Source organism: Vulpes lagopus, chromosome 24 (genome assembly GCF_018345385.1).
Source record: "Vulpes lagopus strain Blue_001 chromosome 24, ASM1834538v1, whole genome shotgun sequence".
In the NCBI taxonomy this organism is placed as follows: domain Eukaryota; kingdom Metazoa; phylum Chordata; class Mammalia; order Carnivora; family Canidae; genus Vulpes; species Vulpes lagopus.
This window is the reverse complement of record NC_054847.1, coordinates 11,856,388-11,872,157: the sequence shown is the minus strand read 5'-3', so window position 1 is coordinate 11,872,157 and position 15,770 is coordinate 11,856,388. Positions and strand designations below refer to the sequence as shown.

Here is a 15,770-nt window from a genome sequence, read left to right as displayed (position 1 = left end):
GGGTTTTTTTTCTTTTTCAATTTTCTTTTTTCAATTTCTTTTCTCTTTTTTAATTTTTTTTTTCGATTTTTTCAATTTTTTCAATTTTTTTTTTTTTTTGAAAAGCAGCATTAACAACATCTGATTGTAGGACTTGCCTGAGGTTGTGATCACAACTGTAAACATCATTTGCACATCAGTAAGCAAAACGAGATGGGTTCTTTTAACAAGGAAAAAGAAAAGAAAAGTAGTAGAGTTCTAGAGGTCATTCTGCCTGCATTTCTCCCTCGAAAAAGAGCTTAGCTGACTGCAATCTTATTTTCTTCGAGGAAGTGAGGGAATTGGTGTTTGGGGCCGCTGTGGGCAGCACCTGGTTTTTCCCCTTCAGCGCTGACGGCAGGCTGGGAGCCACTCATCTCGACCTAGTGGCGGTGTTCGCAGTGGAGCTGGCCCCCAGGCTGACTGGGAGGGTGGGAATCCCCCCACTCTGGATCACAGAGAGCTCACTGTCTTCATGGCCAGACCCCCGCTGAGCACGGTGGTGTACTGGGTCCACACCGCAGGGCCCATGGTCACCGCAGGGGCCAGGACTTCCTCTGGAAACATCTCAGGGACTCTCCTGCCATCAGCTCCTAGCAGAGCCCTGCCGTCCTCGCTGGCCAGCTCCCCCCACGGGGCCGAGCCCTGTTCGCCCCGGGCGTCAGAGTGGACCTGCAAGTTGCCCTTGGGGGTAACAGCTCGCCCACGAATGCTGCACACGCAAGGCTTCTCCGCGGTGCGAGTCCGCTCGCGAATTCGAGGGGCGCCCCGAGGAGGGGCCCCTCCCACGCCGCGTGCGGCCGCGGGGTCCCGCCCGCCCCCAGGGACCCGGACCTTGACCCAGGTCGGCTGGGCTGGGGGAATGTTGATGGCAGGCGGCGGCATCAGGGGACCCGGACCTGACGCCCCTGCCTGGCTACTGCGGGGGCAGCGCCGGGGAGGACGCGGTCCCCAGCACACCTGGACTTGGGCCCTGCTCCTCCGGGTGCCCCGTCACCGAGGACCACAGCCGTGGTCAAGCCGTGGCCTCTGCGGCTCTGCCGCTGCAGGACGCGGGGAGCAGGGCCCCCTCCCCCGGGGCGGCCAGGGCGGGCGGTGCCGAGTGGACCCTGGACCCGCGGGGAGCCCCCCGAAGCATCCTGGGCGCCCCCCGCTCGTCCCCGTCGATGCCCTCGATGACGTCATCGTGGCAGGTGGCACCTGCGCTGCCGTTTGGGCGGCTGGGGACCCGCAAAGTCACAGGGGTTCTCGGGCAGAGGCGCGTTGGGGATCTGGCCGCCCACGTGCATCCGGCTGTGCAGCTGCAGCAGGATCGCGTTGCTAAACTTCTTCTGGCAGATGCGGCCCGAGTGCGGCGTCTTTACGGACGTGTTGGCCCGGCGAACCCCGAGCTGCGTCTTCAGGTTGGCCTCGGTGGAGAAGGCCCGACCACAGATCTTGCACGGGAACGGCCTCTCCCCGGTGTGGGGGCGGTAATGCATCTTGAGGGAGCTCTGGCAGCTCAAGAGCCGGTGGCAAGTGAGACATTTGTTGGGGTCGGTGGTGGCCTTGTCCATGTTCTCCACCAGCTGCTTTAATTTCAGGGTCTGTGACCCTGGCTCGGGGGTCCCCCTCTCTTGGAAGCCACCAACCCTCGGAGAAGTGTGGTTTTGCCGCCCCCCCCCCCCCCCCAGAGAGTAGGGATCCGTCCTCATTTTCAGGGGAAGGCCCAGGCTGCAGGTGGTTGGGCAGCGGGCGCCCAGAAGGTCTTTGGGGTTAGTCCCTGAAGAGAGATTCTGAGGTAGCCCTAGACTGGGGGTCCCTCTTACAAGGACAGGTTTACGGGCAGCCCCGGGGCTCAGCAGCTTAGCACCGCCTTCAGCCCAGGAGACCCAGGATCGAGTCCCAGGTGGGGCTCCCTGCATGGAGCCTGCTTCTCCCTCTGCCTGTGTCTCTGCTTCTCTCTCTCTCTTTGTGTCTCATGAATAAATAAAATCTTTAAAAACAAAACAAAACAAAACAAACAAACAAACAAAAAGGACAGGTTTGCTGTCTAAAGAGAGACTTGATTCATCTACAGGGCCGGGTACAGAGAGTGCATAGGGAACGCCGTTGCCTGCCGTCATTTTGCCCTGCAACTCGGCAAAGAGCTGGGGGTGGGCCTTCACCTGGGGATGTCATGAAAGTGCACCTTGAGGCTGCCCTTGGTGGTGAACCGGTGGCCACAGAGCACAGAAGGGTCTCTCTCCGGTATGGGAGCAGAGGTGGATCTACAGGGAGGCTTTGGTCCCAAAACCCTTGCTACAGTGCTTACACTTGTGCTTGCAGAGGACGGCCTCGTCTCTGGGTTTGGCCTCCACCGGGGTCACATTCGGTGGCTTCCCCTTCCCTTTCTTGGACGGGTCTAACGCCCCGGTGGAGAAAGGGCTCTGGAAGAGCACAGAGCCTGGGGCCTGAGGTAGCAAAGCACCGGGAAGGCGCGACATGACGTTGGGCAGCAAGCACCCTGGTCCCCTCGGGCTTCAGGCGAAGGGCGCCCGCGTCGGGAGCTGGCGCTGGAGGGGGTGTCTGGTGAGGCAGCTGGGCTGGTTTCAAGGCGTCCAGAGACAGGCCCTGGCTGCCCACTTTCTGGCTGAGCAGGGCCATGGCCGCGGAAACCTGCTGGGACCTGCGGCTGCCCAGGGTCTTGAGGGTGTCCGCACCCGCCCCCTGCCCCCCCCCCCCCCCAGTGGAGGGCGTGCGAGGCCCACGTGCTCCCCTGCACGCGGATGTGCTCGGCGAGCTGGGTCTGCTGCAGCTGCTGCTGCGGGCGCAGGATCTGCTCCAGGCCCCACGCGGGCTGCTGGCGCTGGGCGCTGGGCGCTGCGCGGCTCACCCGCACCTTGGTGCCCCGCAGTGCTTGCAGGGTGACCTTGGTGTTGGCCACTTTGCCTTTGGGTAAGTAGCTTATGTCCTGGGACGCGGTCGGCAGGGCGGTCTCGGCCTTCAGGTATACAACAGACTCGGCGCCCGGCTTCTCCTTCAGCTCCCCTGAGCCGCCGCCGCCCTCCCCGGGACCCTCCGCAGCGCCTGGGCTGTGCTGGGGGGGGGGCGGGGGGTGCTGAGCACGGCCACCGGCCCCTCGCTGTCGCTCCTGGTGAGCACGGCTGGGGTTTAGTGCAATTTTTCTTACGTTCTAAGAACTCCGAGAAGCTGAAGAACTCTGCCCAGCATTGCTCACAGATGCGAGCCTCCTCCCGACGAGTCCTCTCTGCAGTCACTCCATCCCTGTTGGCTTCACTGCCGGTCCCGGGGGGGTTCATTGGAGCCCCCGGCTCCCCCGCTGCCCGCGCCGCTGCAGCTGCATCTGCAAACTCCGGGGCGGGGGCTGCGGGGGCTGCTCGCCCCGGTCCTCCTCCGAGTTGATGTGCTGGGGTTTGCCCTGCTTGCGCCTCGACAGGGTGCGAGCGTCGGGCGCCTGGAGAGCCTCGGTTATTTGCCCACTCCGCCACAAATTCTGTTACCCCCATAAATGTTAAATGTGTTAAAACCCTATGCTCAGGACACCTGGGTGGCTCAGTGGTTGAGCGTCTGGCTGCCTTTGGCTCAGGTTGTGATCCCCAGGCCCAGGGATCAAGTCCTACACTGGGCTTCCTGCAGGGAGCCTGCTTCTCCTCTGCCTGTGTCTCTGCCCCTCTCTCTGTGTCTCTCATGACTAAATAAATAAAATCTTTAAAAAAATAAAATAAAATAAAACCCTGTGCTCTAATATGATGGTAAAAGAGGCAGGACCTTTGCCGGGTAATTAGGATTTACTGAGGACATGAGAGTGGAAACCTAAGGAGGATCAGTGCTCTTGTGAAAGTCAGGAGAGTGTGCTCCCTCTCTGCTCTCTAACAGGTAAAGATACAATAATATGATCGTCTACAAGCCATGAAGCAATTTCTCATCAGACACTGGATCTGCCAGCACTTTGATCTTTGACTTCTCAGCCTCCAGAGCTATGAGAAATAAATGTGTGTTGTTTAAGCCACCTAGTCTAGGGTAATTTGTTATAGCAGCCCAAGCAGACTAAGATAGCTGATAATACCATCAGAAATCAGCTTTCAACTCAGTGTTCTCTTTGATGGCTTTATCCTCAAGATCCTCAGGATCAGGCCCAGCATCCTATATTCCCATTGATATAGTATGAAGTCCAAAGAAAGAGACTTTGTTTCCCATAATACTGTACACGCAATCTTTGAGGAGGGTCTTACTGATCCCAATCGACCTGACTTGGATCTTGGACCTATTCCTGAACTAGTCATGACAGCCAGAAAGAATGCACTGACTGACTAGCTTACATCATGTGATACGTGCTGTCATCCAGAGTGGTTGCATTTCCTCAAAGCACATGGGCTGACAATGGAGGATCAGGGCACACTTGCCACACACACACACACACAAAAAAAGAACATTTATGTTGGGCATGAAAGTCACACACCTTTTCCATAACCGTATAATCATCTTTCAGGCCAGCGGAAAGTTTCTTTGAAACTTTGGAATTGCATAAAATGTACCATGGATAGTCACTGAGAAAAAAGTTACTTGAAGGAACATAATTACTAGAGAAAGTAAAGAATATGGAAAGTTAAAATGATATTAGTACTACACACTAACATTTGAAGTTCATGATGACTTTTTTATGAGGGCCAATGGTAGGTCAACGAAATGACAAAGCTTTTTTATTATCTTAATCATTTTAAGGTCAGGAGGGATTTGGAAGTGAGGTTATTGAAGAAAATTAAACATTCCATGGTGCATTTATCTCCTTCGCACTTTCATCTCAAGAATACTTGTCCCTGCTCATTGCTGCTAAGAGGTCTTGCCATGTTTAGAAGGCACAGATTCTAAGTAAGACGGTGAGGAAGCCCCAGAGGAACAGGAAATTTCTGGTCTTCTGGGGAAGATTTTACCCAGAATCCAGATGATCCCGAGAGCAATTCCATATATCAGTCATGGAGATAAACAGCAGCCCACATACCCAGGATATAGGTAAGTAGCTCCCCCTGCTTCCTAATAACCTATGCTCAAGACCAGTGGCTTTTAGGAGTGCCTGGGTGACTCAGTCAGTTGAGCATCAGCCTCCAGCTTGGGTTGTGATTTTGGAATCTTAGGATGAAGCCTCCATCTTGGGCTCTCTGCTCAGTGGGGAGCCTATGTGTCCCTCTCCCTCTGCCCCCCTACCACCTCCTTTTGTGCTCGTTCTTGTGCTCTCTTTCTCTCTCTCAAATAAATAAAATCTTTAAAAAAAAACACCAGTGGATTTTACCACTGTATCAACAATCAGAAGCTTTGAAATCCCCTTGCAGAAGAAGAAAAAATTTAGAAACATTCCATTTTTATTTGTTTATATCTAGGGATCCTCCATAAAATTATAATCTATTCCTAAACTCTACTTTTCCATGGAAATCATTCTATGCAGGAGAAAGGAAAAGGCAAGCAAGGGGCTCACATTCTTAGGTTTTTCATTGGAGCTTTGCATATGTAGGCTTTGGGGGCTCACACAACCACCCTGAGATGTGTATTATCATATTCATCTTACAGATGAGGTAAGTAACTTGCCCGCAGACTCAGCCAGCAGTGAGCGGTGCTTTAAGCCCATATCCATCTGATTTCAAAGTTTGTATTTCCCTATAGTGGTATACTGCCTCTCAAAGTTCTTTTCCCTACAAATAAGAAAAGAGAGCCATTGAAATGACTCTGTTGTCTTGGTTCCCTTTCTTTTCAAGCAGAGTAGCCAACAGCCTTTTTAATGCATTTCTTCCACTACCAATGGGGAAGAGGCTAAGCAGGAGGTTAAAATTGTCCTTTCAAAAAAGATAGGTGCAAAGAAAATGGTATTGTGAAGTGACAACAGAAGAGGGAAGGGACTGGAGACACCAAAGCTCTAGTGTGGGCACTCTCCCTTCCTGGCTGTATGTCTTCAATCAAGGTAGCTGTCTCCTGTGGTTCACCTTCCCCATCTATAAGATGAGGATGATAATAATACTTACATCACAAGATTACTGAGGGGGAATAGTGAACCACCATGTAACAATTTAGAGCAGTGCCCACACGTAGTCAGTTCCCAGTAAATGTTAACTTCCATTAACTCTCCTCTTTGGCCTCACTTGGTACAACCCACAAGGCTCTCAGCCCCTCCACAACCACCAACCCTGTTGGAAGAATGTAGTATCTTGATGTACTTTAATTAGTTACTGATTTGTTGGCATTTGTGGTCGGTGTTCTCTGCCCAGATGTCTTTTAGGCCCATCTGTTAGCTCAGCAGTTCTCAAATTTGAGGGTATATTGAATCAGCTGGAGGGCATGTTAATCAGACTGCTGCATCCCACCCCCAGAGTCTCTGACTCAGTAGGTCTAGAGTGGGGCCTGGAAATTTGCATCCCCAACAAGTTCCCAAATTGTTGGCCGAGGAAGAATACTTGAGATTCACAGTAATGGACACATTTTTGAACATAAGTCTGCTTAGCTGGACTATATAAGACATGTAATGCAGTGAAACACTAGTAATGAAAAGGGAGAATGACTAAACCCAAAATCGGCTCCACAGACTTCTGTCTTCAAAGGACTGGGAGGAGTCTCATAAACCACTTCAGTGAGAGCTAAAATCTCTCCACTGCTTCTTTTCCCTTTCAGCAGACACTGCTAGGGAGGGGGAAAGGCAGAGGCCACTGTCATGGTCCACTAAGCCACAAAACACTTTTGTGAGACCTTGGATGTGCAAGGAGACCTGGAGGTGATCTGAGTGCTTTGAGCTTTTTATTGCTGTTCCTTAATGGGAAGGGGATAGAAGTAGAAGAGGGAAGGAAAATAAACAGAGTGAAACCAGATGAAGGAGTGAAAAGTACCACTGAGCAACATGTAGGAAGCTGGAACTTGGGTTGGTAAAGATGGTAAAGGGCTTACAAAGAATATTGTTCAATTTTAGGTTGTTTGCATTTTTATATATCAGTCCTTTCTATCTGCCAAGTCTTCATGAAAGTCAACACCATGCGAAGGCCTTGTGGTGGGGATCCAGGAAAGAGGTGATAAGGCAAGCACAGAGACTGATACTGTAACTCAGATGATGCATTTTGAAACATGACAGCATGTGGGGACAGCAGCACTCTCTGAACTGAGTGACTTAGAACAGAGGCTCACAGTGAGAGGTGTGACCAGCAGAAATGCAAGCCATTCCCTCAGCAGAAATATAAGCCACTCCCTCCCAGAAACCCTGGGGAGATTGGCAATGACTCAGACTTCCTACTGAATTTGGCATGGGATCAGAAGCAGCTTCATTTATATCTCAGTGGTCAGGGGACCTCAAGGGACATCTGGTAAATACCAAACTGCTCTAAGTAGTTTGCAGCACAAGAAGAGTTTGGGTTTCTAGGTTGGGAACCATTAGATAGTTCTTGATGGCTCCTCCTTTCTGCATCACCTTTCACAGGTGGCCCAAGAAACATGGAGGTTCCTGGCTCAGTACACTTGTAACTCTCTTTAAAATATGGCTCACATGCAGAAGTTTGGCAGTCCTCATGCTTCTAGAAGAAATACCATCTACATCTTTCCAGTGTGACTTAGCAGCTCTGGGGAATGAAAGTACAAGTTTCTAAGTAATAAAGACAGAGCAAAACACTATTTGGGAAAGGGACATTAATTGTTGGCAGTTAAAAAGTAATGAGTAATTCATAGTGGCTTTCTGCTCTGATTTACATGGTAACCTTTTTTCTCCTCCACAATAAAATTCACAAACAACAGAAACATCTGTTTATGGGTCTCCCGACTCCCATCTGCATTCATTAGGCATCTGGGTGGGGGTGTCAGAAACTTCTAACTCATCAATGCCTCCCCTGACAACATCTGATTCCAGTTCCCTTGTTACACCCAGAGGGGCCCCTTCCAAAGCTGTAACTAAAACCAGTTTCCTTGGATGGCTTTCAAGTACTAATAATATACCCCATTTGCAGATGGAATCATCCTGGTGGTGAATGGGAAGCCAGCAAGGTCCTGGAAATATCCCCCAAGGTCTACATCTTCCTCCCTGCCACGTATGCATGCCCAAGGGCATGGGGAAGGGAGCTTTAGGTAAGGCCTTCACACCTGGGATCCAAGGGTATCAGGTCCCTAAAGATGTGAAAGTGACAGAAAGAGAGGTTTTTATGATGCACCACAAAATACAGTAAAGTACCATCAGACAGTCACTTAAAGAGAACATTATCTTCTCTTGGATGGTTGCTGTCACTTCTCCCACTCCATGGAGGCTGTTTCGACACCGTGCCCTATCATCCTACCTTAATGTCAAATTACTGAGGCAGTAAATCCATAAAAGGAGTGTGTGGAGTCATGTGACTGAGCTGAAAATTTCGGAAGAAGAGCACACAACTGTATATTAAGGGAGAAAATCTCTAGAACTTAAATACTCATCTCTGCTGCATTTTCTTTTGCCTTTTGAGAGTTTAATAACATATTTTTTTTTCTACCCTCTGTCTAAAGATGTAAGGTTTTAGTGGCAGATGTTAGTAGCAAATGCACTTAGTAACGGTTGGGTTGCCACTGTCTGCTTGTCCCTTCCAGACCCTACCTACAGTCCTCTTGCTACCTCCACCTCCTCCTTGGCCATTTTCCCTAATGCGACTACCCCTGAAACTGAAAGGTGCTGGACTTCAGAGTAGACAGTTTCCCGTGCAAAGCTGGAGCTACACGTGAGCTTGTTAAAGCTTGGCCCAAACAGGAGGTTTGAGCTAGACGATGCCAGTAGTGTTCCTTACCCAAGACTGGTCCCCCTCCAGTCCTGCCTGAAGGTCTGAATAGCTGCTGTCACTACCCTCCTCAGTCTTACCCAATAAGGAGATGGTATGGTTGAGAGATCACAGTATCAGAACCAAACAGGTCCTGGTCTCAAATCTGATTCTTACAAGCTGAATAGCCGAAGGGCCTTGGTTAGCTCACCCAACCTCTCTGAGCATCAGTTTCTTTTTTTTATTTTTTTATGGGAATTCCACTTACCTTGTAGAGTCTGTACTTAGTAAGTACTCAGTAAGCAAGTCTTTTTTTCTTTTGTGATTGTTGCTGTTTCTGTGCTGTTGAAATAAGAAAGGAGGAGGAATGGAGTCCCACGAATGAGAAACTATCTTTTTTTCCTTGGAGATTAAGCCACTGTCTTAGTGGCAGAGGAGGGGGAGGATCTTAAGCAGGCTCCACGCCCAGCATGGAGCCCGTTGCAGGGTTCAGTCTCACAACCCTGAAATCATGACCTGAGCCAAAATCAAGAGTCATTTGCTTAATCGACTGAGCCACCCAGGCACCCCCACAAGAAACTATTTCTTGAGGACTTGCATTCTTGGAAGTAAGACTAGCACATTCTTTCACAAAGGAAAGAAATCCTTCCTGGTCTCTGCCAGGTCCAGATATCCCACTCTGCCCTCTGGAGTTAAGAAATATCTTAAGCTAGCCCTGAAAAGGCAGAGAAGCCTTTCCAATTCTGCCCAACCTGAAAATTTAGCAGTCATGGAAAAACACATTGGGAATTAATTAAAGACTACCAAATATACTTAAAGACCAATCAGAAAGCTACCCGTATGGAATGCTCAGCAGAGATGATCTTCAGGACAATTTTTATTCTATGAAACCTTCCCAGCTCCTTCAAACCCCTGCTGAAAGGGAAGTGACAGCAGACCATCCCCTTGTAGCTGCAAGCTTATGAATAAATGGCCTCAGCTAATTGGGTCTCTGGCTTGTTTTCGTCTTTGACAGCAGGGTAACTTGCTAATTCACTGTAAGTCGTTAATGTGTCACCCCTGATTTGTTACCAAAGGGTAAATTTGGAAGGGGTAGATGTGTCACATATGCTTAGATAGGGACAGAACTGAGGCGTGGAGAATGGGGTGCCTGGCAAACGTGCACTAGATATATGCTGGGTTTCTGAGGGGAAGTGGATGAAGCTCTTTAAAGAAAGAGACAAAATGCTAAAGACAGATTTTACCTAAGTCATACTTATTTCCAACGATGGCACTAGAGGCCTGCTTTAGAAATAGTGTGATTCTCAGTTAACTATGTCATCCGTGTTCAGGTGTAGAGCATATAAACATGCTCCATTCGACTTGAGTACAAGGAAAGTCACCTTGCTTTATTTTTATGTTCAACCTAATTTGGTGAGACACTTACCATCATGCAAATTCAGAAGTCCTAGGAAGAGAGGAATGGCTTACATAGACCAGAAAATTTGAGGATCTATGTCATCACATCCCTAGCAGTTGCTGCTAAGATACTCAGGGTCCAAGTTAGCAAGACCTGTTTAGGAGGTGGGATGTCCCTGACCTGTACCAAGCGGGCCTTGGAATCTATTGCCAAGACTTCTAAGCAGATCCATTCTCCCTTGGCTTCGTACAGCCACCATTCCATCCAGAGTGCTATAGAAAGGCAGGCCTTGGGCTTCCACTTCTCGTGGAGACCACTGCCCACTCCAGGGTAGCCACTGGAATTTCTAAGGAACAAGAGGGCCACAAGCCAGTGCCTGCCTCAATTCCTATTAATTCGTCTCCCCATCTGTTGGATGAGCTTCTAGCTCCCAGATAATATCTAGGTGGAGCCACACAGACATTTGGCCACCTTCATGTAATGAAGCAAGGGGAAGAAACCTCTTTCAAGTTTCCTAAAGCCAGCTTCTCTGGGACCCTCATACAAATAAAAAAAAAGTACCCCTTCCTCAAAACACATCATGTGTCGTCAGAAAATTTTCCATATTTGTTAGAACAAAACTCATATTGCCGTCTGCCAGATTTTCTTATAGTAAGTACAAGAAGTCATGATGTATACAGTATATTAGAGCCCTTAGAGGAGATGTGTTTCTGCAGTGCACAACCCACACAACCTACAAGCCTTATTTACAACTTTCATTGGAGGCTCTGAAAGCAGAGAGCAAACTTGAAAAAAGTAGGATCCAAAAGAAAACCCAGCATAAAAGGATAAGGATGCTAAATATTATTTTTTTAAGATTTTATTTATTTATTCATGACAGACACACAGAGAGAGGCAGAGACACAGGCAGAGGGAGAAGCAGGCTCCATGCAGGGAGCCCAATGTAGGACTTGATCCCGGGACTCCAGGATCACACCCTGGGCTGAAGGCAGGTGCTAAACCACTGAGCCACCCAGGGATCCCCGGATGCTAAATATTCTAACCTGTTTAGAGAATGTATGCATTCTATATGGCTTTCACACAGTGCCTGTTTCTAAATTTGAATTATGCATCAAACAGTCTTCTTTGAGGTACGTTTATGCAGAATGCAGACGATAGGCCTCCAGAATAGGTGGGCAGGGGAAATGGAGCACCTTTTCTCTTAATCTTTAATAGTATGTAGGACCTTCCCATACTGGGAGAAAAGACCACAGAAGCCAGTCATCAACCCTCCAATGCCGGCTTTTCACTGAAGCCAGGGACAAGCTGTCTCCATGGCCCAGTGACAAGAAAAACACTCTATACATTGTGCTCAGGCAGTTGTTCCAAAACTAGGAGTCAACAAAGCTCTAAAACCATCACACTTGGCTTCATTCACTGAGTGATCTTTGGCAGAGGGCTAAGGAGCCACGCTCTGAGAACTGGGATGATAAAAAGATCATTCAAACGCCTGGAGGGGGGGTGTATGGTGAAGCCAAGGTACATTCCATCATGCCAGCTTCCACAGAGCTGGAGAAAAGAATCCCAGGAAATAGTCAAGGAGAACGGACAATACATCTTTTTGCTATCAGCGAACTGAGACCTACAGGGAAAATCTTTTGGCGGATGCCCCCATGGTAACAATCCACCTCAATGAAACAAGGTTATCAGAATCAGGCAATTGTCTGCTCCAAACATTCCTCCTGTGAGGTAGTGCATTGTTCACACTCCACACAGCTCACAAGGGCCATGTCACAACCAGAGTGCCATGCACAGTCACCACTTAGACATTGCTTCCTGGCCCACTCTGTCTTTATTCTCAGGAGTGCTGAACTCACAATTCTCCATCATCATCATCATCATCATCATAGTCTTCAGAGTTGAAACCTCACCTGTTTCTCCAGGTATAACCTTCATTATCCTAACACTGATCCTGATAATACACAACTCCAGCGGTTACTGCCTCCCCAGCTCAGCTAACCTGCTCTGGAACTCTGTTCTCCATGTCATGCTCTGTCCTGGCCCACTCCAACCTGGAAGCAGACAGTGCCTATCTCTAGACAGACGGCTGAGAACATGATCTTCCAAAGAGCCTCTAACCCTCAGTCTCAAGGACTTGTTGAGAGAGGTAGGCAGACCTCAACTTAGACTAAATTCTATTTGGGGAGTAAGGAATCAGCAACATTTCAACAAAAAAAGATCACAAATTCTGTACTGGGGCACCCATAGAAATAGAAGAAAGAGCTCTAATGAAAAACAGTAAGGCACCTGGCACTCCATGTTCTCTCCCCCATTACTCCCACCATATATTTAAGTAATAACTTATTTACCAAAATAATGTCATGTGAGCAATCCCAGATGCTCTGGCTCTTAGCATCTACAGCTTTCCTAACAGAGTTAGATGAACAACAGGAGGCTGGAATAGAGATTGGATAAGCCAGGCTGCAGTATCCCCCACAGCAGAGCCAGAGTTTGGACTTGAGGTCTATTTGATGCTGGGACTTACTCTCCTAGTTGTTACTGCTACAGACTCTGCTTTATTTTGTTAAGTGCCGACCAATGAAGCTTTAAAGGAGCTAAGCATAAGTTCTAAGAGTGAAGTTCAGAAATGTATAGACTATTAAAACTGGTTAGTTGAGAAATCTTCCAAAGGAGTCAAATGGGAATCTAAAATGGCAAAGGGACTGAGCCTTTTAAGGAAGCAGAAAAGGAAGAAGGTGGGACAGTGGAGGGAAATGAGAGAAGATGGGAGGAAGAAAAGATTTGGTTTACTACACAATCCCATTTAGGATTTACTCCATATAAGTCATATAAGGATCCACAACTTGCTAAAAAAAAAAGAAAAGAAAAAGAAAAAGAAAAAAGAAAAGAAAGGAAAAGAAAAAGAAAAACAACAAAAAAACACTGAAACAGCTTAATAGTTGCCAATGGCTGAACATAAGTTCTCTTAAAATTAATACAATTGGAGCCAATACATTAAAAAAAATGTAATTGTATAAAGTCTCCTTCTTGCTAATCAATTAACCAGGGCTCTCTATGCCCTTTAGATGTCACTAAACACCAACACCCACTGCCCCTGGAGCAGACTCCAGGTTTTGCTACTTTCTTCATACTTTCCTTCCTCTGGTCCCAGGATCTCACCCAGCTTGGGTAGCTGGGAAAAGCAACAACCAAATTCCATGAGGTTGTTGCTAAGTGTCACAGACAACTCAAAATACCCGAACGGTATGTTCTGAGAACACTGGTTCCTCGAGATGATGAAAGAGTTTACACTGCTTGAAAAATGTCAATGACTTTATTTACTTGAGAACATCTCAAACTTTTACTATGCTGATTTATATTGTTAATATCTGATAGGAGATAGTTAATGTCATATCTCTTAGGCTTTTTTTAAGAATATTTTGGGGGTTAGTAGGACACAAAAACCATTTGACAATCCCTGACTTGATCAGCTCCCCTTTCTAGACAATTTTGCATTTTGCTGCAACCACTCCCAGAGAAGACTCTTACTACAGAAGTTTCTAGCAAAAGAGTGAGAGGACCAGGACGAAAAAGTGGGCAAAGAGACCAAATTCTCTAAACCTCCATCATTCTGTAGCTGTTGGACCATTTATAGGTGGAGCCAATCCTTCCAGAAATATGGACACCTCCTTGGGCTTGAGTGTTCATTTCACCAAGGACATCTACAACAAAGTCTCATCTGAATCAACAATGAGAAATCTACATTCTTCGTGTTAGCAACAAGAAAGAAGGACTACAAGAAATTTGGGTCTCACACATACTCTGTAAATCAATAAGCATGCAGCAAAATCTCTTGCTTGGCAGTGTGTTCTTGGGGGGAGAACAAAAGGAATTAAAAGCCATGTTTTTCGTCACCCTAGAGAGCTCAAAAGGCACATAATTTTGTAAAACAACAAAAATATGTATAAAGGAAGAAACTAAAGCTTGCAAGTCCTCCACTGACCTGTAAATGTAATAACTTGGGAGTGTCTCCTCTCTCACAGAGGGAGGCAGCAGCCCTGCTCTTGCAGGAAGCCAAAGTGGCCAACTCACCACCAAGAGCCTACCTTCTTTGTACCAGATCCCAATAAATCCTCAGGCACTGCGGGCTCTCCTTTCGCTGTTTGCTTTCAGGCAAAACTCCCACTGATTTACAAATGCCCACTTCCCACACAAAGAAGAATTTCTGGAGGAGAACTGCCAGAGGAGAATAAAGGCCCAGAATGTGCTAGGAATTGAAAACGGTCCTTTTTGTGTTAATTGGATGAGAATGCAAATGACAAGGAGTGCAAACAGTGAGCACCCTCCACCCCAGGGAGGTTACTAACCCTCCAAGTGGAATGTTGGGTACCTGGACAGGAATTGGAAACAAAAGTACAACAGCAGACTCTAAGTGGGTGTCTAACCCTGAAAAGTTCAAAGCCAGTAGTTAGGCTGGGGCCCTGAAGTCAGGGACCAAAATTCAAGAACAGTAAGAAGAGTCTGGTGATTTTTATCAATTATTACACATAATTCTCCTAACAACCTTCCAAGGTAGTTGTTACGGGGCTGGGAAGGTAAGTGACCCGCTAAATCAACACAGTTCTGAGCAGCAGAACTAGTATGTGAGCCAGCCCTGGCCTTTCTCCTGTTAAAGATAAACCAAGGCATGTTGAAAATGTTAAGAGTTCATTTGAGCAAAAATCAATTTGAATCAGGCAGTGCCAAAGCAGACACAGTTAGGAGTGCTCAATGGACAGGAGCCAGGGGAAAGACTTCTAGAGAGCAGAGGCAGAAAGCAAGCAAGCAAGCTATGTGGTTGACTATAGCTGAGAGCCTCCTTGGCTGTTTGTGATTGGTTGTCCTTAGTGTTTTGATTTCATAACCTTGAGGCACTTATGGACTTAGATTTGGGTTTGCTTACGCATGTTGCCATGGCTTCAGAGCCACCTCAGACAAAAGGCCTCCTTGTTGAATTAATGTAATATCCCTATGGCATCCATCTCCCTGTAGTCCAGAATCAGCACCTAGAACAGTCACCTCTACCTGGCTTCTCTTTAGTTTTTAAATCCCATAGGTAACACCTGAGTATGGTCTCTTCCTTATAAACAATAAAAAACATAAGCAACAAGAACTCTCAACTATTACAGATAAAGTCAAAGTCCTACTAGACCACCATGTCCCATCCTGTCTTCTAAACAGATAACTGCTGCTACCCTTTGGCATGTCTCTTTCTAGAGCTTCTTGCATTGGCATTCACATACGTGTACCCATGAAAATACATAGCACTGTTTCGTGGGAGCAACTCTCACAGAAATGATGTCATGTATTGCTCTGAACCTTGCTTTTTTTTACTCAACAATGCATCTTGGAGATCTTTCTCTGATAGAGCACCCAGAGCTACCTCATTCATCTTAACCATAGCAATGCATTCAGTAGCCTGGCAGTGCAGTGTGACTTATGTAGACATTCCCCCATTGTCGGGCATTTAAGTTGTGACTGGCTTTTTTTTCTGATGTAACAGTCTTGCCATGACATGTGGTGATGACCCAGGCACATTTAAGGACCCAACACAGGCAGACCTCTGAGAATTATCTGAGAAAGCATCCCAGGAGATAGAGAGATGTGGAACCTTT

At 47.5% G+C, this 15,770-nt stretch overlaps 1 pseudogene; it reads right to left on the bottom strand.

The window, feature by feature from the left end:
• Positions 1-278: 278 nt before the first annotated feature.
• LOC121482124 lies at positions 279-15,062 on the bottom strand (annotated as a pseudogene).
• Positions 15,063-15,770: the final 708 nt, after the last annotated feature.